The sequence below is a fragment of the Macaca fascicularis genome, chromosome 11 (assembly GCF_037993035.2).
Source record: "Macaca fascicularis isolate 582-1 chromosome 11, T2T-MFA8v1.1".
In the NCBI taxonomy this organism is placed as follows: Eukaryota; Metazoa; Chordata; class Mammalia; order Primates; family Cercopithecidae; genus Macaca; species Macaca fascicularis.
This window is the reverse complement of record NC_088385.1, coordinates 111936839-111964053: the sequence shown is the minus strand read 5'-3', so window position 1 is coordinate 111964053 and position 27215 is coordinate 111936839. Positions and strand designations below refer to the sequence as shown.

The 27215-nt window shown below is 40.5% G+C and overlaps 1 long non-coding RNA gene across 1 annotated transcript; it reads right to left on the bottom strand.

Annotated features, from left to right (window-relative positions):
- Positions 1–1944: 1944 nt before the first annotated feature.
- LOC141408092 (uncharacterized) lies at positions 1945–26032 on the bottom strand. Its single transcript, XR_012420559.1, has 2 exons — positions 25881–26032; positions 1945–5153 (listed from the first exon to the last, which is right to left on the bottom strand). It is a non-coding gene; the product is annotated as an uncharacterized lncRNA (long non-coding RNA).
- Between the last annotated feature and the right edge of the window lie 1183 nt (positions 26033–27215).

Below are 27215 nucleotides of genomic sequence, written 5' to 3'. Positions count from 1 at the left end.
ATTATAATCTTATGGGACCACTGTTGTATATGTGGTCCATCATTGACCAAAATATCATCATGCAGCACATGACTGCACTTTCCTTCCCAAAAGTCTACAGACCTTCCAGAAGCCTTGCTGGTTAGGCTCACATCACGTGCCCATTCCTAAACCAGTAACTGGCAAGAGTTTTCCATGAACAGATGGTGGGGAGTCAAACACAAAGATTCCAACATTAAAACTTTTGGGAAAAGTCTATAAATCATATATATCCTGTATTTTTGCTTCAGGATTTTGACCCAGGATTGTGAACTGATGTTTAAGCTGAATTATTTTGTTGACATAAAGAAAAGGAAACAAGTCAGTTTAATGAACATTTATTGTATATTCCAACTGAGTGAAAGGCACTATGCTAGGCAGTGAGAGAAATACAAATGAAAGTAAGACTCAACCTCTTTTCTTACATTTCTTTTTCTTTTCTTTGAGAATGTCTCTGTCACCCAGGCTGGAGTGCAGTGGCATGATCTTGGCTCACTCCAACCTCCACCTCCTAGGTTCAAGCGATTCTCCTGCCTCAGCCTCCCAAGTAGCTGGGATTACAGACATACGCCACCATACCTGGCTCATTTTCATATTTTTAGTAGAGACAGGGTTTCTCCATGCTGGCCAGGCTTGTCTGGAACTCCTGACCTCAGGTGATCCACCCACCTCGGCCTCCAAAAATGCTAGGATTACAGGTGTGAGCCACCATGCTTGGCCTTTTCTTACATTTCTTATCACAGTCATGGATACAGGCAGAGTAATACAAACTATCCTGCTAGGCAGTTTTTAAAAATAACTACCATATTTGATGCATAATTAAAATGTTATTGGAACAGATGGGAGATTTATTCAGAATGAGATTTTTGCTTCAAAAGCCATTATACCTAATTTTCGGATCTGTAACTGTCACAGCGCCATAGAAAGACGGTACGTCACAAGTTTGAAGAGAACATTTCATTCATTTTAGGAGTGCAACTGTTCTCCAAATGACTGCCATCAACTCACACTTAAGCACCAGAGTAAGCAAAGGGTTGGAAAACCAAAGCACAACAGTAATGTACTTTCCACACACTGTAGGGCAAACTGCTTTCAAACAAAACAACTTTTAAGATAAGGCCATAACATACTGATATGTTTTGGCTGTGTCCCCACCCAAATCTCATCTTGAACTGTAGCTCCCATAAGGGAGCTGGTGGGAGGTAATTCAATCATGGGGGCAGGTCTTTCCTATGCTGCTCTCATGTGAATAAGTCTCACAAGATCTGATGGTTTTATAAAGGGGAGCTACCCTACACAAGCTCTCTTGCCTGCTGCCATGTAAGACATGACTTTCTTCCCATTTACCCTCTACCACGATTGTGAGGTCTCCTCAGCCATGTGGAACCGTGAGTCCATTAAACCTCCTTTCCTTCATCAATTACCCAGTCTCGGGTATGTCTTTATTAGCAGTGTGAGAACAGACTAATATGCATACATACAATAAAGTCCTCAAAAGTTAAATTTACAACCCATTAGCCTTTACATAATGTATGAGTGGTGGTAACTCTTAGAATAGTTGCTAACACAGAAGGGGCTCAGTAAGTACCAGCTGTTGTTGCATCTGCCAATTTGATAGGTGAAGAATGCAATCTTGATTTCATTTGCATTTCTCTGATAAATGGAGTTGAACTCTTTTTCTGTGAATTACTTCCTTATTTCCTATGGTCTTTTCACTACTGAGATTATCAGTCATTTTTTTCTAAAATGTAAAAGCCTGTGATATATTAATGACACTCTGTCATATTTCAGATATTTTTCCCAGTATTTCCCTTATCTTTTGAATTTATTTGCAACACACTAGTTTTTAATATTTATGAGGATGAATTTTGCACTCTTTTCCTTTGTAATTTTAGGCTTTGATGTTATGCTTTTTTTAAAAAAACCTTTCTTGACTATTTTACTAAATATAAACCTGTATTTTAGTATGGAACTCTTAAAATTTTTTTTTTTTTACATTTAAATCCTTAATCCATATAAAATTCATCCTGGCATATGATATGAGGCTAGAGAATCTAATCTTGTTTGAAATAGCTGGTTCTGACATTGTTTATGAATAATTCATCCATTTTACCAGATTACACAAGTAGTCTCCCTTTATCCATGGAGGATACATTCCAAGAGGATGCCTGAAACATTTGATAGAACAGAGCCCTATACACACTGTTTTCAATCTGAGAATCCAAAAGGCTACTAAGTGACTAAAGGGTGGGTAACACATACAGCATGAATATGCAGGACAAAAGGACAATTCATGTCCCAGGCGAGACGAACTGGGACAGCCTAAGATTTCATCACATTATTCAGCAACTTAAAACTTATGTATTATTTCTGGAATGTTCCATGTAATATTTTTATATTGTGGTTGACTATGGGTAGCTGAAACTGTGGAAAGCAAAACTGACAATAACAACTGTACTTGAAATTACACCTTCATATTCTCCTGCCTGGAACCATCTACGATGGCTTATTAAAGTCTCCTGTATACCTTCACGTATCCATTTAATCCATTTATTATCATTATTCCATGCCTACTGTGTACCACACACTATGCTAAGTAGTGAAATAGATAAATGCAGCTGTTCACACAAGGTAGCACAGCATCCAGTGGAAGAAGATCTTTAAATAAGTATTTATGCCAGTAACTCATCACGGCTGTGTACAGTTCGGGTGTACTCTTTTCCAGGTGAAAAAATCCTGTTTCAGATCTGTTCATTTCTTTACACATTTAGCGAGTGAGTCACAGGCAAGGAGAGCTGGTTCCAACGTCCAATAAGAAAGATCACAAAGGACCTGGATAATCATCTTCACAGCAATCACAAGAAGCCTCAGGCCAACGTGAGGAATCGGAAAGAATAAAATTCAAAGAAAACCCGAAAACATTAGCAGACAAAGTTCTATCAGCTCTACCCACTCACAGATAGTCCTTAAATTCTCAGGCCTCTTTCCTGAGCAAAAGTCAGGCTCATGGTAGATGAGGTCCCAAATAAATTTAGTAAAACCAAGGATAGGGCAGAAAGGCAACTCCAGCCTAAGGTCATTTTGACCTTTGGAAGGGAAAACCAGCTGTCGCCCTTCTTTGTATTATGCCCTCCAAATTTTCCTGTGATGTCCCTATTTTCTACATTTGATAGGTTTCGAGCTGTGGGCAACTGTGTGGAACAGTTTTAATAGCTAAGAAGTTTTGCTTTACAAAAAAAAAAAAAAAAAATCAACTAAAAACTAATTTTTCCAACCAGTAAATTCTGCGTGCATTGTATGACTTGCACTGTCACCAACAGTGATTACACTATAAAGCATCAGTTTTCCAACTCAAACTAGAAAGGAATTTTTAAAATAAAAATAGATTCAGAATAGCTAAATACAGCTGACACTTCAACAACACAGATTTGAACTGTGTGGGTCCACTTATACATGGATTATTTTCAATAAATATATTTTTTAACATTTTTGGAGATTTGTGACAATCTGAAAAAATTCACAGATGAACTGCATAGCTTAAAATATAAAAAAATTTGAGAAGTTAGGTATGTAAAAAATGCATACAATATATGTAGATATCAGTCCATCTCAGCATTTCTACCATAAAAAATATATAAATATATTATAAAAAGTTAGAATTTATCAGCACTTACCCACACAAACACTTATAGATGGTACTTAGTGCCGTCTGCAGTTGAAAGAAATACAAACAAGTGCAAAGACACAGTATTAAATCATAATTACATAAAATTAACTCTGGTACTGTAATAACTTTGTGGTCATCTCCTGTTGCTATTGCGATGAGCTCGTGTTGCAAGTGTCTACTCACGATACCATGTGACACTAATCATCTCTGTGTGAACAGTTCCTCTCTACAGTAAATTGCCTATCACAGTAAAAAGTGATCTCTTGGCTGTCTGGCAAGATGGTCAAATAGGAACAACTCTGGTCTGCAGCTCCCAACAAGATCAACACAGAAGGCAAGTGATTTCTGCATTTCCAACTGAGGTACCCAGCTCATCTCACTGGGACTGGTTAGACAGTGGGTACAGCCCACAGAGGGGGAGCAGACGCAGACTGGGGCATCGCCTCACCCGGGAAGAACAAGGGGTCAGGGAACTCCCTCCCCTAGCCAAGGGAAGCTGTGAGGTACTCTGTCGTGAGGAACAGTGCACTCTGGTCCAGATACTGTGCTTTTCCCACTGTCTTTACAACCTGCAGACCAGGAGATTCCCTTGGGTACCTACACCACCAGGGCCCTGGGTTTCAAGCCCAAAGCTGGGCGGCCGTTTGGGCAGACACCGAGCTAGCTGCAGGAGTTTCTTTTCATGCCCCAGTGGTGCCTGGAACACCAGCGAGACAGAACTGTTCACTCCCCTGGAAAAGGGGCTGAAAACAGAAAGCCAAGTTGTCTAGCTTAGCACATCCCACCCCCACAGAGCCAAGCAAGCTAAGATCACTGGCTTGAAATTCTCATTGCCAGCAGAGCAGTCTGAAGTCAACGTGGGACACTCGAGCTTGGTGGGGAAATGGGGTATCAACCATGACGGAGGCTTGAGTGGGCAGTTTTCCCCTCACAGTGTAAACAAAGCCACGGGGAAATTCGAACTGGGCAGAGCCCACTACAGTGTGGCAAAGCCGCTGTGGCTAGACTGCCTCTCTAGATTCCTCCTGTCTGGCAGGGCATCTCTGAAAGAAAGGCAGCAGTCCCAGTCAAGGGGGTTATAGATAAAAGTCCCATCTCCCTGGGACAGAGCACCTGGGGGAACAGTTGTCTGTGGGTGCAGCTTCAGCAGACTTAAACATGTCTGCCTGCCAGCTCTGAAGGAGCAGCAGATGTCCCAGCACAGCACTCAAGCTCTGCTAAGGAACAGACTACCTCCTCAAGTGGGTCCCTGACCCCTGTGCCTACTGACTGGGAAATACTTCTCAGCAGGGGTTGACAGATACCTCACAGAGGAGATCTCCAGCTGGCATCTTGTGGGTGCCCCTCTGGGACGAAGCTTCCAGAGGAAGGAACAGGCAGCAATCTTTGCTGTTCTGCAGCCTCTGCTGTTTACCTGATACCCAGGTAAACAGGGTCTGGAGTGGACCTCCAGCAAACTCCAGCAGACCTGCAGCAGAGGGGCCTGACTGTTAGAGAAGGAAAACTAACAGAAAGGAATAGCATCAACATCAACAACAAGGACGTCTGCACAGAAACCCCATCCAAAGATCACCAACATAAAAGAGCAAAGGTAGGTAAATCCACAAAGATGAGGAAAAACCAGAGCAAAAAGGCTGAAAATTCCAAAAAACAGAACACCTCTTCTCCTCCAAAGGATCACAACTCCTAGCCAGCAAGGGAAAAAAACTGGGCAGAGAATAAGGTTGATAAATTGACAGAAGTAGGCTTCAGAAGGTGGATACTAACAAACTCCTCCGAGCTAAAGGAGCATGTTCTAACCCAGTGCAAGGAAGATAAGAACCTTGAAAAAAGATTACAGGAATTGCTAACTAGAATAACCAGTTAGGAGAAGAACATAAATGACCTGATGGAGCTCAAAAACACAGCATGAGAACTTCGTGAAGCACACACAAGTATCAATAGCCTAACTGATCAAGCAGAAGAAAGGATATCAGAGATTGAAGATCAACTTAATGAAATAAAGCATGAAGACAGATTAGAGAAAAAAGAATGAAAAGGAACAAACAAAGCCTCCAAGAAATATGAGACTATGTGAAAAGACCTAGCCTATGTTTGATTTGGTGTACTTGAAAGTGACGGGGAGAATGGAACCAAGCTGGAAAACACTCTTCAGGATATTTTCCAGGAGAACCTCCCCAACCTAGCAAGACAGGCCAACATTCAAATTCAGGAAATACAGAGACCACCACAAAGATATTACTCGAGAAGAGCAACCCCAAGACACATAATCGTCAGATTCGCCAAGGTTGAAATGAAGGAAAAAATGTTAAGGGCAGCCAGAGAGAAAGGCTGAATTACCCAAAAAGGGATGCCCATCAAACTAACAGTGTATCTCTATGAAGAAACCCTATAAGCCAGAAGAGAGTGGGGGCCAATATTCAACATTCTTAAAATGAAGAATTTTCAACCCAGAATTGCACATCTAGCGAAACTAAGCTTCATAAGCGAACAAGAAATAAAATCCTTTACAGACAAGCAAATGCTGAGAGATTTTGTCACCACCAGGTTTGCCATACAAGAGCTCCTGAAAGAAGCACTAAATATTGAAAGGAAAAACCGGTACCAGCCACTGCAAAAACATACCAAATTGTAAGGACCAAAGACACTATGAAGAAACTGCATCAACTAATAGACAAAATAACCAGCTACCATCATAATGACAGGATCACATTCACACATAAAAATATTAACCTTAAATGTAAACAGACTAAATGCCCCAATTAAAAGACACAGACTGGAAAATTGGATAAAGAGTCAAGACCCATCAGTGTGCTGTATTCAGGAGACCTATCTCATGTGCAAAGACACACATAGGCTCAAAATAAAGGGATGGAGGAATATTTACCAAGCAAATGGAAAGCAAAAAAAAAAAGGCAGGGGTTGTAGTCTCTGATAAACAAACTTTAAACCAACAAAGATCAGAAAAAGACAAACAAGGGCATTACACAATGGTAAAGGGATCAATTCAACAAGAAGAGCTAACTATCCTAAATATATATGCAACCAATACAGGAGCACCCAGATTCATAAAGCAAGTTCTTAGAAACCGACAAAGAGACTTAGTCTCCCACAGAATAACAGTGGGAGAGTTTAAACATCCCACTGTCAGTATTAGATAGATCAATGAGACAGAAAATTAACAAAGATATTCAGGACTTGAACTCAGCTCTGGACCAAGTGGACCTAATAGACATCTACAGAACTCTCCACCCCAAATCAACAGAATATACATTATTCTCAGCACCACAATTGCACTTATTCTAAAATTGACCACATAATTGGAAGTAAAGCACTCCTCAGCTAAATGCAAAAGAACGGAAATCATAACAAACGGTCTCTCAGACCACAGTACAATCATATTAGAACTCAGGATTAAGAAATGCACTCAAAAACGCACAACTACATGGAAACTGAATAGCGTGCTCCTGAATGACTACTGGCTAAATAACGAAGTTTAGGCAGAAATAAGTAAGTTATTTGAAACCAATGAGAACATAGACACAATGTACCAGAATCTCTGGGACACAGCTAAAGCAGTGTTTTAGAGGGAAATTTATAGTACTAAATGTCCATATCACAAAGTGGGAAAGATCTAAAATTGACATCCTAACATCACAAAAGAACCAGAGAAGCAAAAGCAAGCAAATTCAAAAGCTAGCAGAAGACAAGAAATAACTAAGATCAAGAAATAACTAAGATCAGAGCAGAACTGAAGGAGATAGAAACATGAAAAACCCTTCAAAAAAATCAATGAATCCAGGAGCTGGTTTTTTGAAAAAATTAACAAAATAGATAGACCACTAGTCCGATTAATAAAGAAGAGAGAGAAGAATCAAACAGACAATAAAAAATGGTAAAGGGGATAGCACCACTGATCCCACAGAAATACAAACCACCATCAGAGAATACTATAAACACCTCTATACAAATCTATAAACACCTCTAGAAAATTTAGAAGAAATGAATAAATTCCTGGACACATACACCCTCCCAAGATTAAACCAGGAAAATGTCAAATCTCTGAATAGACCAATAATAAGTGCTGAAATTGAGGCAGTAATTAATAGCCTACTAACCAAAAAAAGCTCAGGACCAGAAGAATTCACAGCCGAATTCTATCAGAGGTACAAAGAGGAGCTGGTACCATCCCTTCTGAAACTATTCCAAACAACAGAAAAAGAGGGACTCCTCCGTAATTCATTTTATGACACCAGCATCATCCTGATACCAAAACCTGGCAGAGACACAACAAAAAAAGAAAATTTTAGGCCAATATGCCTGATGAACATCGATGCAAAAATCCTCAATAAAATACTGGCAAACTGAATCCAGTAGCACATCAAAAAACTTACCCACCACGATCAAGTCGGCTTCATCCCTGGGATGGAAGGCTGGTTCAACATAACCAAATCAATAAATATAATCCATCACATAAACAGAACCAATGACAAAAAGCACATGATTATATCAATAGATGTAGAAAAGGCCTTCAATAAAATTCAACACCTCTTCATGCTAAAAACTCTCAATAAACTAGGTATTGACGGAACATATCTCAATAAGAGCTATTTATGACAAACCCACAGCCAATACCATACTGAATGGGCAAACGCTGGAAGCATTCCCTTTGAAAATCAGCACAAAACAAGGATGCCCTCTCCCACCACTCCTATTTAACATAGTATTGGAAGTTCTTGTCAGGGCAAGCAGACAAGAGAAAGAAATAAAGCATATAAAAACAGGAAGAGAGGAAGTCAAATTGTCCCTGTTTGCAGATGACATGATATTTACAAAAATCCCATCGTCTCAGCCCAAAAACTCCTTAAGCTGATAAGCAACTTCAGTCAAGTCTCAGGATACAAAATCAATGTGCAAAAATGACAAGCATTGCTATAAACCAATAACTATAAACCAATAACAGAAAGCCAACTCATGAGTGAACTCCCATTCATAACTGCTACAAAGAGAACAAAATATCTAGGAATACAACTTACAAGGGATGTGAAGGACCTCTTCATGGAGAACTGCAAACCACTGCTCAAGGAAATAAGAGAAGACAAACAAATGGAAAAAACATTCCATGCTCATGGATAGGAAGAATCAATATTGTGAAAATGGCCACACTGCCCAAAGTAATTTATAGATTCAATGCTATCCCCATCAAGCTACCATTGACCCTCTTCACAGAATTAGAAAACTACTTTAAATTTCATATGAAACCCAAAAAGAGCCCGTATAGCCAAGACAATTCTAAGCAAAAAGAACAAAGCTGGAGGCATCACGCTATCTGACTACAAACTATACTACAAGGCTACAGTAACCAAAACAGCATGGTACTGGTACCAAAACAGATATATAGGCCAAAGGAACAGAACAGAGGCCTCAGAATTCACACCACACATCTACAACCATCTGATCTTTGACAAACTTGACAAAAACAAGCAATGGGGAAAGATTCCCTATTTAATAAATGGTGCTGGGAAAACTGGCTAGTCATATGCAGAAAACAGAAACTGGACCCCTTCCTTACACCTTATACAAAAATTAACTCAGATGGATTAAAGACTTAAATGTAAGACCTAAAACCATAAAAACTCTAGAAGAAAACTTAGGCAATACCATTCAGGACACAGACATTGGCAAAGACTTCATGACTACAACACCAAAAGCATGGCAACAAAAGCCAAAATAGATAAATGGGATCTAAACTAAAGAGCTTCTGCACAGCAAAATAAACTATCATCAGAGTGAACCAGCAACCTACAGAATGGGAGAAATTTCTGCAATGTATCCATCTGACAAAGAGCTAATATCCATAACCTGCAAAGAACTTAAACAAATTTACAAGAAAAAAACAACCCCATCAAAAAGTGGGCTAAGGATATGAACAGACACTTCTCAAAAGAAGACATTTATGCAGCCAACAGACACATGAAAAAATGCTCATCATCACTGGTCATTTGAGAAATGCAAATCGAAACCACAATGAGATACCAGTTAGAATGTCAATCACTAAAAAGTCAGGAAACAACAGGTGCTGGAGAGGATATGGAGAAATAGGAAAGCTTTCACACTACTGGTGGGAGTATAAATTAGTTCCACCATTGTGGAAGACAGTGTGGCAATTCCTCAAGGATCTAGAACCAGAAATACCATTTGACTAAGCAATCCCATTACTGGGTATATATCCAAAGGATTATAAATCATTCTACTATAAAGACACATGCACACGTATGTTTACTGCAGCACTGTTCACAATAGCAAAGACTTGGAACCAACCCAAATGCCCATCAATGACAGACTGAATAAAGAAAACGTGGCACATGTACACCATGGAATACTATGCAGCCGTAAAAAAAGGTGAGTTCATGTCCTTTGCAGCGACGGGGATGAAGCAGGAAACTATCATTCTCAGCAAACTAACACAGGAACAGAAAACCAAACACCACATGTTCTCACTCATAAGTGGGAGCTGAACAATGAGAACACACGGACACAGGGAGGGGAACATCACACACTGGGGCCTGTTGGGGGGTGGGGGCCTAGAGGAGGGATAGTATTAGGAGGGATACCTAATGTAGATGACGAGTTGATGGTGGCAGCCAACCGCCATGGAACGTATATACCTATGTAACAAACCTGCAAATGATCTCTTATGGTTATCACATGTTCTTCATCTTTAGTGCAATATTGTAAACCTTGAATAACACCATAGGTAGGAACCATATAAAGTGCTACTAGTGATGTTAGAATTTCTTCCAAGAAGCAGAGAAAAGTCATGACATTACAAGAAAAATATGAATTGCTTGACGTGCACCATAGACTGAGGTCTGCATCTGTGGTTGCCCACCATTTCAAGATAAATGAATCTACCATAAGGACCACTGTTAAAAAAGAAAAGGAAATTTGTGAAGCCATTGCTGCAGCTGTGCCAGTGGGCACAAAAATCCTTTTGTGAAATACATTTTTATTTCCTATTGAAAATGCAGCTTTTATGTGGGTGCAGGATTGCTATCAAAAAGGCTAGACTCTAATATGATTTGAAAAAAAGGGAAGTTATTAAATGACAACTGAGAGCAAAGGGAAAGTGAAGGTTCTAAAGCTGGAGAATTCAATGCCAGCATAAGATGCTTTGAGAATTTTAGAGGTTTGACTTAAAAAAAAAAACAAAAACAGTCAAGATAACAGGAGAAGCAGCTTCTGCTAACCAAGAGGCACCAGCCAAGTTCCCAGGTGTCAATAAAAAAAATCACGGAGAAGAAAGGATACCTTCTCAAACAGGTTTTTAATACAAACAAAAGTACCCTCATCTGGGAAAAAAAAAGTCACAAACGAAATAATCTGCACACCAAACTCCCATGATGCACAAAATACCTATATAACAAACCTGCAAACAAGTACCCCTGAACCTAAAAGTAAAAAAAAAAAGAGCCACAAAAGACATCAATTAGTAAAAGAAGTGAGCACGATTTAAGGCAGGAAGGGACAGGCTAACTCTACTGTTCTGCGCAAGTGCAATCAGATTTATGATCAGGGCTGCCCTTATCTGTAAGGCTGCTAATCCCCGCGCCTGGAAAAGATAAACACCAGTTGCCAGTCTTCTGATTGTACAAAAAGGCTTGGACAAGACCCCTTTCCCTGGATTGGTTGCATCAATGCTTTGTCTCTAAAGTCAAGAAGTACCTTGCCAATAAAGAACTGTCTTTTATAGTTCTTCTGATATCAGACAATACCCAGGGTCACCTAGAAACCCATGAGTTCAACTCTGAAGGTATCAAAGTGGTCTACTTTCCCCCAAACAGAAGGCCTCTAATTCAGCCTCTAGGGTCAGGGGATCATGAGGACCTTTAAGGCTCATTATACATGATACTCTATGGAAAAAATTTTCAAAGCTATGCAAGAGAACACTGATAGAACATCATGAAATTCTAGAAGGATTACACCATTGAAGACAATATCATTGTTATAGAAAAAGCTGTAAAAGCCATCAAGCCTGAAACAATAAATTTGTGCTGAAAAAAACTGTGTCCACATATCATGCATGAATTCATAAGATTCACAATGGAGCCAATCAAGGAAATCATGAGATTGTGAATGTGGCAAAAAAGGTGGGGCAGGTGAAGTGAAGGGTTTCAAGACAGGGATCTTGGAGAAATTCAAAAGCTAACAGACATCACACCAGAGGAATTAACAGAAGACAGCTTGATAGAGATGAATGCTTCTGAGCCACAGTGCCAGACGATGAGGAAGGTGGAGAAGCATCAGTACCAGAAAACACAATGACATTAGACAATCTGGCAGAAGGGTTCTGATCATTCAAGGTTGCTTTTGACTTCTTTCACAACATGGATCTATGACACACACGCTAAAACTAAAGCAAATGGTAGAAGAAGATTGGTACTGTATAGAAACATTTTTAGAGAAACTGAGCCAGGAGAATAGGGTCTGGAAGCAGGGAACCTAAGGCCAATCCACACTGACTTCCTAGACTGAATCAAAAGGAAAACCCCAACTTTCCATGCCCAAGTAACAAAAGGATCAGAGGCTACTCCCTTTGCAACTACCCCACTACTGTGTCACAGACGAAAAATGGCAAGTACTTCTGGTCCCCTCCTGCAACCAATCAGACTGATCACAGGCCTAGTCTTCATTTGCGCAGGGTTATAACTTTGTAACTTCACTTCACCTTCCACAACCAATCAGATGCCTGCATAGGGTGTAATGCAGTAACTTCACTTCAGCCTCTGACTGGTCAACTTCAGCAACTAATCAGACTGGCTGCAGACCACTACTTCATTTACATAGGGTGTAAACCAAGTAACCAATGGGAAACCTCAAGAAGGTATTTAAACCCCGGAAAATTTTCTAACCAGTACTCGAGCCACTTGCTTGAGCCTGCTCCCACTCTGTGGAGGGTACTTTCATTTCAATAAATCTGTGCTTTTGTTGCTTCATCCTTTCATTGATTTGCATGTTTTATCCAATTCTTTGTTCAAAACGCCAAGAACCCAGATGACTCAGAGTCAAGATCCTCCACTAGTAACAAAATGAATAACTCAGAAAGTCAGACAGAAATTACAATGTATTTCCATAAAGTTACAATGAGTGTGCCTTCTTCGTCTCTACCTCCTCCACCTCTGCCAACCCTTCTGCTTCCTCCTCCTCAACCTACTCAACTTGAAGAAAATGAGGATGAAGTCCTTAATGATGATCCACTTCCATTTTAAGAACAATAGTATATTTTTCTCTTCCTGATTTCCTTAGTAATATTTTCTTTTCCCTAGCTTACTTCATTGTAAAAATACAATATGTAATATATATAACATACACAATATGTGTTAGTCAACTATTTATCTTATCACTAAGGCTTCTGGTCAACAGTAGGCTATTAGTAGTTAAGTTTTCGGGGAGTCAAAAGTTATACATAGATTTTTGACCACAAAGGGGGTCAACACCCTAACTCCCGCATTGTTCAAGGATCAACTGTATAAGTAATTCTTTTGTAAAATCTTTTTTCTTTTTCACATATTTCTCCCTCATTAAACCCATTTTGATGGTGACAAATAAGTTTGACTTCATAATAACCTAAAAAAACTAGGTTATTTTATTCAAAGGGATCATTTAAAACAAAACTGGTAATTTTTACTTATTTATTTATTTTTTGAAATGGAGTCTTGCTCTGTCACCCAGGCTGGAGTGCAGTGGTACGAGCTTGGCTCACTGCAACCTCCACCTCCCGGGTTCAAGTGATTCTTCTGTCTCAGCCTCCCAAGTAGCTGGGACTACAGGTATGTGCCACCACGCCCAGCTAATTTTTGTATTTTTAGTAGAGATGGGGATTCACCATGTTGGCCAGGCTGGTCTCAAACTCCTGACCTCGTGATCTGCCCACCTCAGCCTCCCAAAGTGCTGGGATTACAGGCATAAGCCACCGCGCCTGGCCTTTATTTTTACTTTAAAACAAAATTGATGTTTCTGAAATCCATGCTGAAGAAAAAAGATGCTAACAAATTCACTCATCACCATGCACAAAATTAAGCTTTCTAAACTCTACCTCAGAAGAGAGTAAAGGTCATTCTACTCTGGGAAGACATCCAAATGCTATATATTCCAACTCTTTAAAAACCAGCTCTGGTTTCTCTGAGAAAGAAAACACATCCAATATTACACATGTGAAATTAAATAAGCAGGAGGCTATTAGCCTGAGACTCCCTTGGTACTTGTAGTTCCTATATACAAACTGCAATCTTACTCAGTAATAAACAAACCAAAACCTAACTTAGCAGTATACTTTTGTAACAAATAGTTAGGTTTAAGCCAGAGAGAAACAGCTGAGCTTCAGTCAATCATAGGCAGTCAAGTTATCAGACCATGCACAAATAAGGCAAATGCCTAGCTGTAACCAATCAAGCTATTTCTGTAGTTTACTTCCACGTTTGATTTATACTTATGAAACCATACTCTCCGTGCCACAGAGTGGAACACTCTGAACCTTCCAGTTTTCAGTGCTAATTCATAAAATTGTTCTTTGCTAAAATAAACTGTTAAATTTAATTTGTCTAGAGGTTTTAACAGTTAAGTGTTTGGTGTCAGAAGTGGGATCCAAAGGTGACTTCCAGCAACCACCCAGGAGCACCCTAGTGACCAAATGAATGTATTTGCTGAGCCCATTGTATCCATTCCTCTCTCACAGCAACTGGAGGTTGTACATGATTTCCCTTTCAGATTATAGCTACATAGATTTATGTTTTGAGCTCTCCAAATTTACTTGAACAATTCTTTTACCAAACAGGGTCCAGAGACTGGGTCCACTAGAAGGCCTATGGTAAGTCACAAGAAGACAGGGAATCATGAGTTCATCTGGATACATGGAGTCTAGAACTCCTCCATCTGGAACTAGAGCCAATTTTGTGTATAAGAACTACAGACTCGGCCGGGCGCGGTGGCTCAAGCCTGTAATCCCAGCACTTTGTGAGGCCGAGACAGGCGATCACGAGGTCAGGAGGTCGAGACCATCCTGGGTAACACAGTGAAACCCCGTCTCTACTAAAAATACAAAAACTTAGCCAGGCGAGGTGGCAGGCGCCTGTAGTCCCAGATACTCGGGAGGCTGAGGCAGGAGAATGGCGTGAACCCGGGAGGCGGAGCTTGCAGTGAGCTGAGATCCGGCCACTGCACTCCAGCCTGGGTGACAGAGCGAGACTCCGTCTCAAAAAAAAAAAAAAAAAAAGAACTACAGACTCAGGGCATGTTGCTTTTCTAAAAAATGAGTGAAACTTACAAAAAATAATTTAGAATTCCAGTGGCCCACAGTGGGAAAGTTTTAACCTACATAAACTTGTTCACTTGCAAGGCACATTACAAAAGAAAGAATCCAAAATGCTTCATAAGCAATGAGATGCATTTTTTAAATTGGTACACACAGGCAGCTAAGAGTTCTTAGAGAAGGCAAATGAAAAGCTTAAGAAGCTTAAGGATGATACAAAAAAAGACTAACTTGACTGATTCAAACCTGTTTTGTTCTTTCTCTTCACCCATCCTTACCTCAATACTCTGAGTCTAATAACCTTTTTGCTCAACTACTCTTTCACTCTAAAGATAATGAAAAAAAGCAAGTTAGACAAATGCCTTACAAAACGAGATTCTCTGATCAGCCAGGCCTGCCTGTCATAACCACCTTTACTCCATGGTCAAAAATTAAGCTTCCAGACATGGTAAAAGACTTCCCTAGCCCAGGGGAAAACCCCCAAAAATGTACTGAAGATTTTAGAATTCTCACAGGAGCTTACAAGCCAGGACTTCCCGACCAATTTATTCATATGATACTGGGACACAGCAAAGCTTGAAAATGTATGACAACAGAATGGGAAAAACTTAATGAGGATATTAAAGACTCCCCCAAGGTTGCAATACTAGTCTCTGATAAAACAGACTTTAAACCATCAAAGATCAAAAGAGACAAAGAAGGCCATTACATAATGGTAAAGGGATCAATTCAACAGGAAGAGCTAACTATCCTAAATATATATGCACCCAATACAGGAGCACCCAGATTCATAAAGCAAGTCCTTAGAGACTTACAAAGAGACTTAGACTCCCATACAATAATAATGGGAGACTTCAACACTCCACTGTCAACATTAGACAGATCAACGAGACAGAAAGTTAACAAGGATATCCAGGAATTGAACTCATCTCTGCAGCAAGCAGACCTAATAGACATCTATAGAACTCTCCACCCCAAATCAACAGAATATACATTCTTCTCAGCACCACATCGTACTTACTCCAAAATCGACCACGTAATTGGAAGTAAAGCACTCCTCAGCAAATGTACAAGAACAGAAATTATAACAAACTGTCTCTCAGACCACAGTGCAATCAAACTAGAACTCAGGACTAAGAAACTCAATCAAAACCGCTCAACTACATGGAAACTGAACAACCTGCTCCTGAATGACTACTGGGTACATAACGAAATGAAGGCAGAAATAAAGATGTTCTTTGAAACCAATGAGAACAAAGATACAACATACCAGAATCTCTGGGACACATTTAAAGCAGTGTGTAGAGGGAAATTTATAGCACTAAATGCCCACAAGAGAAAGCAGGAAAGATCTAAAATTGACACTCTAACATCACAATTAAAAGAACTAGAGAAGCAAGAGCAAACACATTCGAAAGCTAGCAGAAGGCTAGAAATAACTAAGATCAGAGCAGAACTGAAGGAGATAGAGACACAAAAAACTCTCCAAAAAATCAATGAATCCAGGAGTTGGTTTTTTGAAAAGATCAACAAAATTGACAGACCACTAGCCAGACTAATAAAGAAGAAAAGAGAGAAGAATCAAATCGACGCAATTAAAAATGATAAAAGGGATATCACCACCGACCCCACAGAAATACAAACTACCATCAGAGAATATTATAAACACCTCTACGCAAATAAACTGGAAAATCTAGAAGAAATGGATAATTTCCTGGACACTTACACTCTTCCAAGACTAAACCAGGAAGAAGGTGAATCCCTGAATAGACCAATAGCAGGCTCTGAAATTGAGGCAATAATTAATAGCCTACCAACCAAAAAAAGTCCAGGACCAGATGGATTCACAGCTGAATTCTACCAGAGGTACAAGGAGGAGTTGGTACCATTCCTTCTGAAACTATTCCAATCAATAGAAAAAGAGGGAATCCTCCCTAACTCATTTTATGAGGCCAACATCATCCTGATACCAAAGCCTGGCAGAGACACAACAAAAAAAGAGAATTTTAGACCAATATCCCTGATGAACATCGATGCAAAAATCCTCAATAAAATACTGGCAAACCGGATTCAGCAACACATCAAAAAGCTTATCCACCATGATCAAGTGGGCTTCATCCCTGGGATGCAAGGCTGGTTCAACATTCGCAAATCAATAAACATAATCCAGCATATAAACAGAACCAAAGACAAGAACCACATGATTATCTCAATAGATGCAGAAAAGGCTTTTGACAAAATTCAACAGCCCTTCATGCTAAAAACGCTCAATAAATTCGGTATTGATGGAACGTACCTCAAAATAATAACAGCTATTTATGACAAACCCACAGCCAATATCATACTGAATGGGCAAAAACTGAAAAAATTCCCTTTGAAAACTGGCACAAGACAGGGATGCCCTCTCTCACCACTCCTATTCAACATAGTGTTGGAAGTTCTGGCTAGGGCAATTAGGCAAGAGAAAGAAATCAAGGGTATTCAGTTAGGAAAAGAAGAAGTCAAACTGTCCCTGTTTGCAGATGACATGATTGTATATTTAGAAAACCCCATTGTCTCAGCCCAAAATCTCCTTAAGCTGATAAGCAACTTCAGCAAAGTCTCAGGATACAAAATTAATGTGCAAAAATCACAAGCATTCTTATACACCAGTAACAGACAAACAGAGAGCCAAATCAGGAATGAACTTCCATTCACAATTGCTTCAAAGAGAATCAAATACCTAGGAATCCAACTGACAAGGGATGTAAAGGACCTCTTCAAGGAGAACTACAAACCACTGCTCAGTGAAATAAAAGAGGACACAAACAAATGGAAGAACATACCATGCTCATGGATAGGAAGAATCAATATCGTGAAAATGGCCATACTGCCCAAGGTAATTTATAGATTCAATGCCATCCCCATCAAGCTACCAATGAGTTTCTTCACAGAATTGGAAAAAACTGCTTTAAAGTTCATATGGAACCAAAAAAGAGCCCGCATCTCCAAGACAATCCTAAGTCAAAAGAACAAAGCTGGAGGCATCACACTACCTGACTTCAAACTATACTACAAGGCTACAGTAACCAAAACAGCATGGTACTGGTACCAAAACAGAGATATAGACCAATGGAACAGAACAGAGTCCTCAGAAATAATACCACACATCTACAGCCATCTGATCTTTGACAAACCTGAGAGAAACAAGAAATGGGGAAAGGATTCCCTATTTAATAAATGGTGCTGGGAAAATTGGCTAGCCATAAATAGAAAGCTGAAACTGGATCCTTTCCTTACTCCTTATACGAAAATTAATTCAAGATGGATTAGAGACTTAAATGTTAGACCTAATACCATAAAAATCCTAGAGGAAAACCTAGGTAGTACCATTCAGGACATAGGCATGGACAAAGACTTCATGTCTAAAATACCAAAAGCAACGGCAGCAAAAGCCAAAATTGACAAATGGGATCTCATTAAATTAAAGAGCTTCTGCACAGCAAAAGAAACTACCATCAGAGTGAACAGGCAACCTACAGAATGGGAGAAAATTTTTGCAATCTACTCATCTGACAAAGGGCTAATATCCAGAACCTACAAAGAACTCAAACAAATTTACAAGAAAAAAACAAACAACCCCATCAAAAAGTGGGCAAAGGATATGAACAGACATTTCTCAAAAGAAGACATTCATACAGCCAACAGACACATGAAAAAATGCTCATCATCACTGGCCATCAGAGAAATGCAAATCAAAACCACAATGAGATACCATCTCACACCAGTTAGAATGGCCATCATTAAAAAGTCAGGAAACAACAGGTGCTGGAGAGGATGTGGAGAAATAGGAACACTTTTACACTGTTGGTGGGATTGTAAACTAGTTCAACCATTATGGAAAACAGTATGGCGATTCCTCAAGGATCTAGAACTAGATGTACCATATGACCCAGCCATCCCATTACTGGGTATATACCCAAAGGATTATAAATTATGCTGCTATAAAGACACATGCACACGTATGTTTATTGCAGCACTATTCACAATAGCAAAGACTTGGAATCAACCCAAATGTCCATCAGTGACAGATTGGATTAAGAAAATGTGGCACATATACACCATGGAATACTATGCAGCCATCAAAAAGGATGAGTTTGCGTCCTTTGTAGGGACATGGATGCAGCTGGAAACCATCACTCTTAGCAAACTATCACAAGAACAGAAAACCAAACACCGCATGTTCTCACTCATAGGTGGGAACTGAACAATGAGATCACTTGGACTCAGGAAGGGGAACATCACACACAGGGGCCTATCATGGGGAGGGGGGAGGGGGGAGGGACTGCATTGGGAGTTATACCTGATGTAAATGATGAGTTGATGGGTGCAGCACACCAACATGGCACAAGTATACATATGTAACAAACCTGCACGTTATGCACATGTACCCTACAACTTAAAGTACAATAATAATAAATAAATTTAAAAAAAAAAAAAAAAAGACTCCCCCAAAACCTCATCAAGAGTAGGGACAACGAGAGCTGGAAAAATTGTCGAAAACCTTTAAAATTCAATTCCTAAGATATTGCTACAAAAAATTAATTGGTCCATCGTACAATCTCATAGACAAAAAATAGAATGAACCAGTTTCAGATTACAGGGTCCATTCAGAAAGACTATTTGCAAAACATTCCAGGTTCCAATACACCAAGGGATACTTCTGGCAATGCCTGAAACAGGATTAACTGCTCTATTTGTAAATGGGGCTCATCTTGAACTTAGTAACCTGAATAAAAAACACAAACCAGGATGAGAAGTTACAGATGTGATTGAATTGATAGCCCTAGCTAAACTCTAGAATTCTAGAGTAAGTAAAAGACCAAAGGTCAAAAAGCTTGTCTCTCTAATTACAATAATCACAAAGACCAAGACCAAAGGGACTTCCTCTCCCTTATTTCAAGCTAAAACCAAGAGATCTTAGACCAATAAATTATTTGCCCTAAGGTGTCGCCCTTCATTGCAAACAACTAGGATGCTGGAAAAGAGATTTCACACTCTTATGTCGGTGTACCAGTAAGCCTCCTTCCTTTGGGCCATACTATTTCCCCCCCACCAGAGCGAGTCCACAAGGTCTTAACTCTAGAGATAATAATCAACATTGATGAGCATCCAGGGAATTCTCCAGAAAACTGCTCCCCATAATACCTTTAAATAAACATGGAAAAACAAAAGTTAAAACAAATGAAAAATCTTACACAATTCTGGTGGATACTAGAGCCACTTTCATCTACCATAAACTCTACCTTAATAAGCTAATACATCCCTCAGAGTAAAAACATGTACTCTGTGGAAACATCATTTCTGTGGTAGGGTTTCAAATGAAGTTCAAAAGGTTCCCATAGTGGAAGCCATCCAGCTGACATCGGTGTCATTTACAGAAAATCATACTTTTTAACTATGTGATACTGCCCCAGTAAATCTGCTGGGGCAAGACTTGCTCTCCAAGGCAAAAGGGCATATAAAATTCTCTTTCAGAGGGACAAATAATCTTACAGTCTCCTGAACCAGAACTGTTATGCTCTCTAAAGGCAGAAACTGAAAAAATATTGGTGGGATGAGTATTCTAAAATTGTTAAATGGTTTACAACCAATGTTTGGTTTATCAAGCTCATAATCCTGGAAAGATAATCAAAATTTTAGGTGGTACATTTCTACTGCCTGCTGGGCCATTTGAATGTTTACAGATGGATTTCATCAATTGCCACCTTTAATGGGATAAAAATATGTTCTTACAAAAGTCTGTGTGTTCTCTAGTCAGATAGAAGCCTTATCATGTAGGAAGGCCAATGCTATGACGATAACTAAGAAGTTGTTAGAAAGTATGTTCCTTCTGGGGCTTCCCTGGAGGACTCTCCAGCAATAGAACAACCTGTTTCAGTGGACAAGTTATAAAACAGCTAAAACAGTTCATCAAACACAATAGTATTACCATCATCCCTAACACCCTTAATCTTCTGGAAAGGTCTAAAGAATAAATGAAACTTTAAACTGAAATTGGTAAAGTTAACCGAATTGATTGAATTGCCTTGTCCAAAGGTATTACCATTGGCTTTATGGGCAATTAGATCCACTCCAACAGAAAATACAAAATAAATTAGTTTCTTATGAAATAGCTACTGAAAAACCTATGCCCCTAATAACAAAACCTCATATATCTCCTGCTCCTATAAACTGACATGACTAAATACTGCAAGGCCTTAATGTATTATGCCAAAGTGTATTTTCACCAGGTTAAAAAAAAAGCCTTTCATGATCTATCAATGGAGGACAACCAAATCTTTCACAATCTGGAACATGGAAAGTGGGTCTTCTGAAAACAACATGAGTGAAACACTGCCCTCAAACCCTTATGGAAGGGACCATATCAAATTCTTACCACCCATACTGCAGCAAAAGTTCAGAGCCTCCAGACTTTTGCTGCAGTATGGATGGTAAGAATTTGATCATGGATCAAGAGTTCTCTTCTCTGTCATCATGAAAACTATGTCCCTTTTCTTTTTCCCTTATTTCCTATTGCCTTAATCTTTCCTTTTTCTTACAGGAAAATCCATAGGACCATAATTTATGACCGCTTTAGGTAAGGCTCATGCTCTAGCAAAAAAAAACAGAGCAACTATTTGGGTTTGTGGGCTAATGAGTAAAAACCAGGAAACAGTTCCACTAATGCCAACACCTCTCTGAGTTCCCAAAGAGAATTACCCTGAAACCCCAAAGGAAGAGAAAGCAATCCTTGATGTTCTAAATGTCACTGCTATTTGCCTGCCTACACTCACTGAAAGCAATATCCTAACCTTTCCAATTAACAACCTAATCACTATCAAATAAAGAACATCAAACCAAGCGATGCCTACAAAAGGTATATTATGCTTCCAGGCATCACATACTCAAGACTTGGGGACTATCTATGTGGGCACTTGTGATTATTTGTATAATGTCATTGGATTAAATATAGTAAGGTGCTTTTCCACTAAATGTGGTTATGCACACTTACGCTACAAAGGGAACAGGTCGGAGGCAAGATGATCAGCTAGATGCTGCCAGAAGGAACACCTGCCACCAAGGGCCTGGGATATCAGGAACACTGGTGCACTCGTAGCAGATCTTCAGGGGGAGGGCATTGAGAGTGGATGAAGGGAAGACACAGGTGCTGGGCTGAAGAGGGAGGAACGAGGAACGCTGCAAGGGGCTACCACACACTAGGACTCGTTCCTGGCCCCTGACTCCTGGAAATGGGGTGAGTTGAGCAGGCAAACAGCAAGTGACTCTCACCACAGGCCTCTGGAATCTGGCAGGAGACCCCAGGATCCCCATGAACACTTGAGCTTGCAGGGAGAGCTTCTTAGAGAAGTGGTAGGAGCAGAACTCTAGCTGGTGCCGAGCCCAGAGGCTTTGGTGCAGGAGCATCTGTAGTGGATCATGGCCAGCGATGCCCATCACCCATGACTCACCTTGCTCCCCTAAGAGACTTCAACCCTAGAGGAACTATCAGACCTAAAAAATGCAGGGCAGTCTTTCCTATGAGACCTGGCCAATCTGAACTAAGCACTCCTCAGTTTCCTGGCCTCTTCCTGGGCCTCAGCCTGGCTGTCCCTGCTTGCAGTGCAGCCTTGGATGCCCAGGTGGGATGGGTCCTGGGGGCCTACACCAACCTGAGTTGGCAGATCGTGCCTGAATGGCGGAGAACTCCAGCACCACTCCCACCCACAACAGACCGTGCACCAGACCACCTGATCCCACTCTCTCCTCCCACTGCAGCCTCCCCCATGCCAGCTTGCCTGCAGGTGCTCGTATGCAGCCAATACCCGAATCACTTTCCCAGCACCTGTGCACAGACCTTGCTTTCAATTTCCTGCCAGTGCACTCGGCCATGCCACTACTGCTGGCTTGAGTGCACTGCACCCGACCACCATGCTGCCACTGCCACTGGAGCATCTGCAGGTACAGAGACCACCAGTACCCCACCCCGACACCAACACAGCCACCAGTTGCAAAACTAGGCACAGTGACCAGTGGACCTGCCCTGCACCCTGCGCAGTCACTGCTGCCAGCAAGAATGTGCACACATTTGGCACCAGTCCCACAGCCACCAGTACCCTGCCTCTGTGTCAACACTGCCAGTGGTGTGAAACTATGCATGGAGACCAGCGGCCTGCCCTCATACCCTGAGTGGCCACTGCCATGCACAGAGGGCACACACAATCCAGCAGTGGCCGCAGCGCCCCACCCCCATGCTAACACCACAGCCACTGCAAAAGCCTGCACAAAAAACAGCACCCTTGCAACTGCCAGCACCCCTCCGAAGCTGGTGAGTGTGCACCGCACCCCACTGCTACTGCTGGCACGTGCATATAAGGACAGATCCCACTGCCACTGCCATACAAAGCACTTTGGCTGGGACCACCCATTGAAGTGTTCTGATCAGTGGTCCAGAAATATCTTGGCCCCTCTAGCAGAGCAGGTTCCTAACCTCCAGTGGCCAGAGAACAAAGCCGGGGACCTGACATCAGCCCCCCGCAGAATTACAGCACATAGTCTAGGAGTCCTGAGTTGAGCCTTGGCCCCTGAAAACCTTCTAGAAATGAAATCAGTTGGCTAAACCCACTTCATACCACAATCATACACACAAGGACATAAAGTAGGATAAAAGAAAAAAAAAGCATCCAAAGGATAGCAACTTCAGGCACATGAGCCCACAAAGATAAAAAAGAACCAGTGCAAAAACTGACAACTCAAAAGCACTAGTGTCTTCTTACCTCCAAACAACTACAGTAGTTCCCCAGCAATGGTTCTTAATCAGGCTGAGATGGCTGAAATGGCAGAAATAAAATTCAGAATACAGACAGGAATGAAGATCATCAACATACAGGATAAAGTCAAAACGCAATCTGTGGAATCTAAGGGTTACAATAAAACAATACAGAAGCTGATAAACAAAATGGCCATTATAAGAAAGAACCAAACTGATCTGATAGAGTTGAAAAACACACTAAAAGAATTGCATAATGCAATCACAAGTATTAACAGCAGAATTGACCAAGCTGAGGAAAGAATCTCAGAGCTTGAAGACTGGCTCTCTGAAATAACTTGGAGAAAAAAAACAATAAAGAAGATGGACAAAACTTCCGAGAAATATGGGATTATGTAAAGAGACCCGATCTATGACTCACTGCTGTGACTGAAAGGGAGAGAAACCAAGCAACTTTGAAAACATATTTCAGGATATCACCGATGAAAATTTCCCCAACCTTGCTAGAGAGGCCAACATTCAAATTCAAGAAATGCAGAAAACCCTTGTGAAATACTATACAAGTAGATCAACCCAAAACACATAGTCATCAGATCCTCCAAGGTGGAAATGAAAGAAAAAATGCTAAAAGCAGCAAGAGAGAAGGGACAAGTTACCTACAAAGGGAACCCCATCAGACTAACAGCAGAACTGTCAGCAGAAACTCTACAAGCCAGAAGAGATCAGGGGCCTATAGTAGCATTCTTAAAGAAAATAATTTTCAACCAAGAATTCATATCTGACCAAACTAAGTTTCATAAGCAAAAGAGAAATAAGATCCTTTTCAGACAGGCAAATGCTAAGGGAATTTGTTAACATCAGACCTGCCTTACAAGAGTTTTGGAAGGGAGTGCTAACTATAAGAAGGAAAGACTGGGTTACCAGCCACTACAAAGACACACTTAAGTACACAGATTAGTAACACTATAAAGCAACCACACTGACAAGTCTGCACAGTAACCAGTTAACAATATGACAGGATCAAATCCACACTTATCAATACTAACCTTGAATGTAAATGGGCTACATGCCCCAATCAAAAGAAACAGTGTGGCAAGTTGAATAAAGAGGCAAAACCCAATGGTAGGCTATCTTCAAGAGATCCACCTCACGTGCAATGCCACCCAGAGGCTCAAAGTAAAGGGATGGAGAAAATCTACCAACCAAACCAAAAGAAAAAGGCAGGGGTCGCTATTTTAATTTCAGACAAAATATATTTTACAAAGAAAAAAAAAAAGACGAAGAAGGGCATTACATAATGGTAAAGGGCTTAATTCAACAAGACCTAACTATCCTAAACATATATGCACCCAACACAGAAGCACCCAGATTCATAAAGCAAGCATTCAGAGACCTACAAAGAGATTTAGATAATACTGGGAGACCCACTGACAATATCAGGCAGATCTTCAAGGCAGAAAGCTAAAAAAGATAATCAGGACCTAAGCAACCAACACAGGAACAGAAAAATACCACATGTTCTCATTTATTAGTGGGAGCTAAACATTGAGTACACATGGACGCAAAGAAGGGAACAGACACCAGGGCCCACTTGAGGATGGAGGGTGGGAGGAGGGTGCGGATTTAAAATTACCTATTGGGCACTATGCTTATCACCAGGTGACGAAATAATCTGTACACCAAACCCCCACAATACACAATTTGTCTATATAACAAACCTCCACATGTACCTCTGAACCTGAAAGTTAAAAAAAAAAAAAAGAAAATAATAAAATGTAGAATATTTTTTTAAAAGGAGAGGAACTATAAAAAAGTAAGTTTCCTTCTAGACCTTGTTCAGGAACTATACAGATGTACCAGTGGATGAACTGAACTGACTCATGCTCAATTACTACTAGGTAGCCCTCTTTTCCAGTCTCAGAGGGTCTGCCTGTATTGGTCTACAGAAAATATGCTTACTCCATTTTGCTCCCCACTGGTTAGGATCTTACTGTTTGGCATGGTTCAATCCTGCCTTCCAAATAGCTTCCCCGAAAGTCCCCATAAATACCTCCTATTATCAGAGTCTAAAATGCTTAGCAATTGAAATTAGCACCAACCTTGGAATAGATGAAAATAAAGATAAGCTAGTTTCCAGCCAGGGGCAGTGGCTCATGCCTCTAATCCCAGCACTTTGGGAGGCCGAGGCAGGTGGATCACGAGGTCAGGAGATTGAGACCATCCTGGCTAACACGGTGAAACCCCGTCTCTACTAAAAATACAGAAAAAAAAAAAAAAATTAGCTGCGCATGGTGGCGGGCACCTGTAGTCCCAGCTACTCAGGAGGCTGAGGCAGGAGACTGGCGTGAACCTGGGAGGCAGAGCTTGCAGTGAGCCAAGATTGCGCCACTGCACTCCAGCCTGGGCGACAGAGCAAGATTCCATCTAAAAAAAAAAAAAAAAAAAAAAAAAAAAGATAAGCTAGTTTCCACTGAGGAAAGACTGCAGTGGAGCTCCTGGGGACTCACTCTTTGTGGTGGTTGGGTGCTAGTCATATGGAATTTAAAAGTAATGCACAGATAGGGAAAAATCTTATTTTACGGCCAACCAGACCTCCTGGGGTAGAAGTCACCCTCTGAAAGTATTTAACAAAAGCACTTAATGGGATATCATGCAGCCTTAGATCTCCTCTTTGCTCATGTTGGGAGTTATGTGTGGTGCTAAACAAAACCGAATGTTGTACCTATTTTTCCAGATTTTGCTACTACGGAAAATTCAATACAATAATATAACTGATACTGTTGTTTCTTTGGACACTGCCACCATATGCATGAAATACATTTCTCAAGGGAACAGAACATATGATGTTTGCAGGAAGAGCTAACAGTAAGTTTGCAGGCATCCCAAATGGTGGATGACAAGCTGGGCTTTTCCAAGGTTTTCTAATCTTTATGTTTCTTCCAGGGGGTCTCCAGATTCCTATGACTTTTGTTATAAGGCTAATGACAAAAAACGGCTACCTCTTTAAATAAGACCATTTACAGCAACCACAGTCCTTAATCCCCATCACTTCCCAAACAAATACCATGATTAACTGTTCTCAAATACTGTGAACCGTCTATATTGCCTGAACTTTGACTTGTTTGATTTTGAAGAGTATGGTTCATAGGCGCTCCTGTCAAGCAGTACACTTCAGTTTCTTGGTATTATTCTCCTGAAAGTCATCGTAATAGTCTCTTTGGTGTGCGATACCGTCTCAAGAGTCTTAAGCACTTTTATACAGCCATCCATTATGTGCTAAATGGTCTTACTGACCTGACATCATGACTTGTGAATTCCATCCTGAGACCAAACAAGTCCATTATAATGGTGATGGAGAGTGGCATCAATGCCTAAGGTTTTGGTCAATCTCTTCAAGATCCAGAGACTGATAAAAAGGAAACTGTTAAATAAGC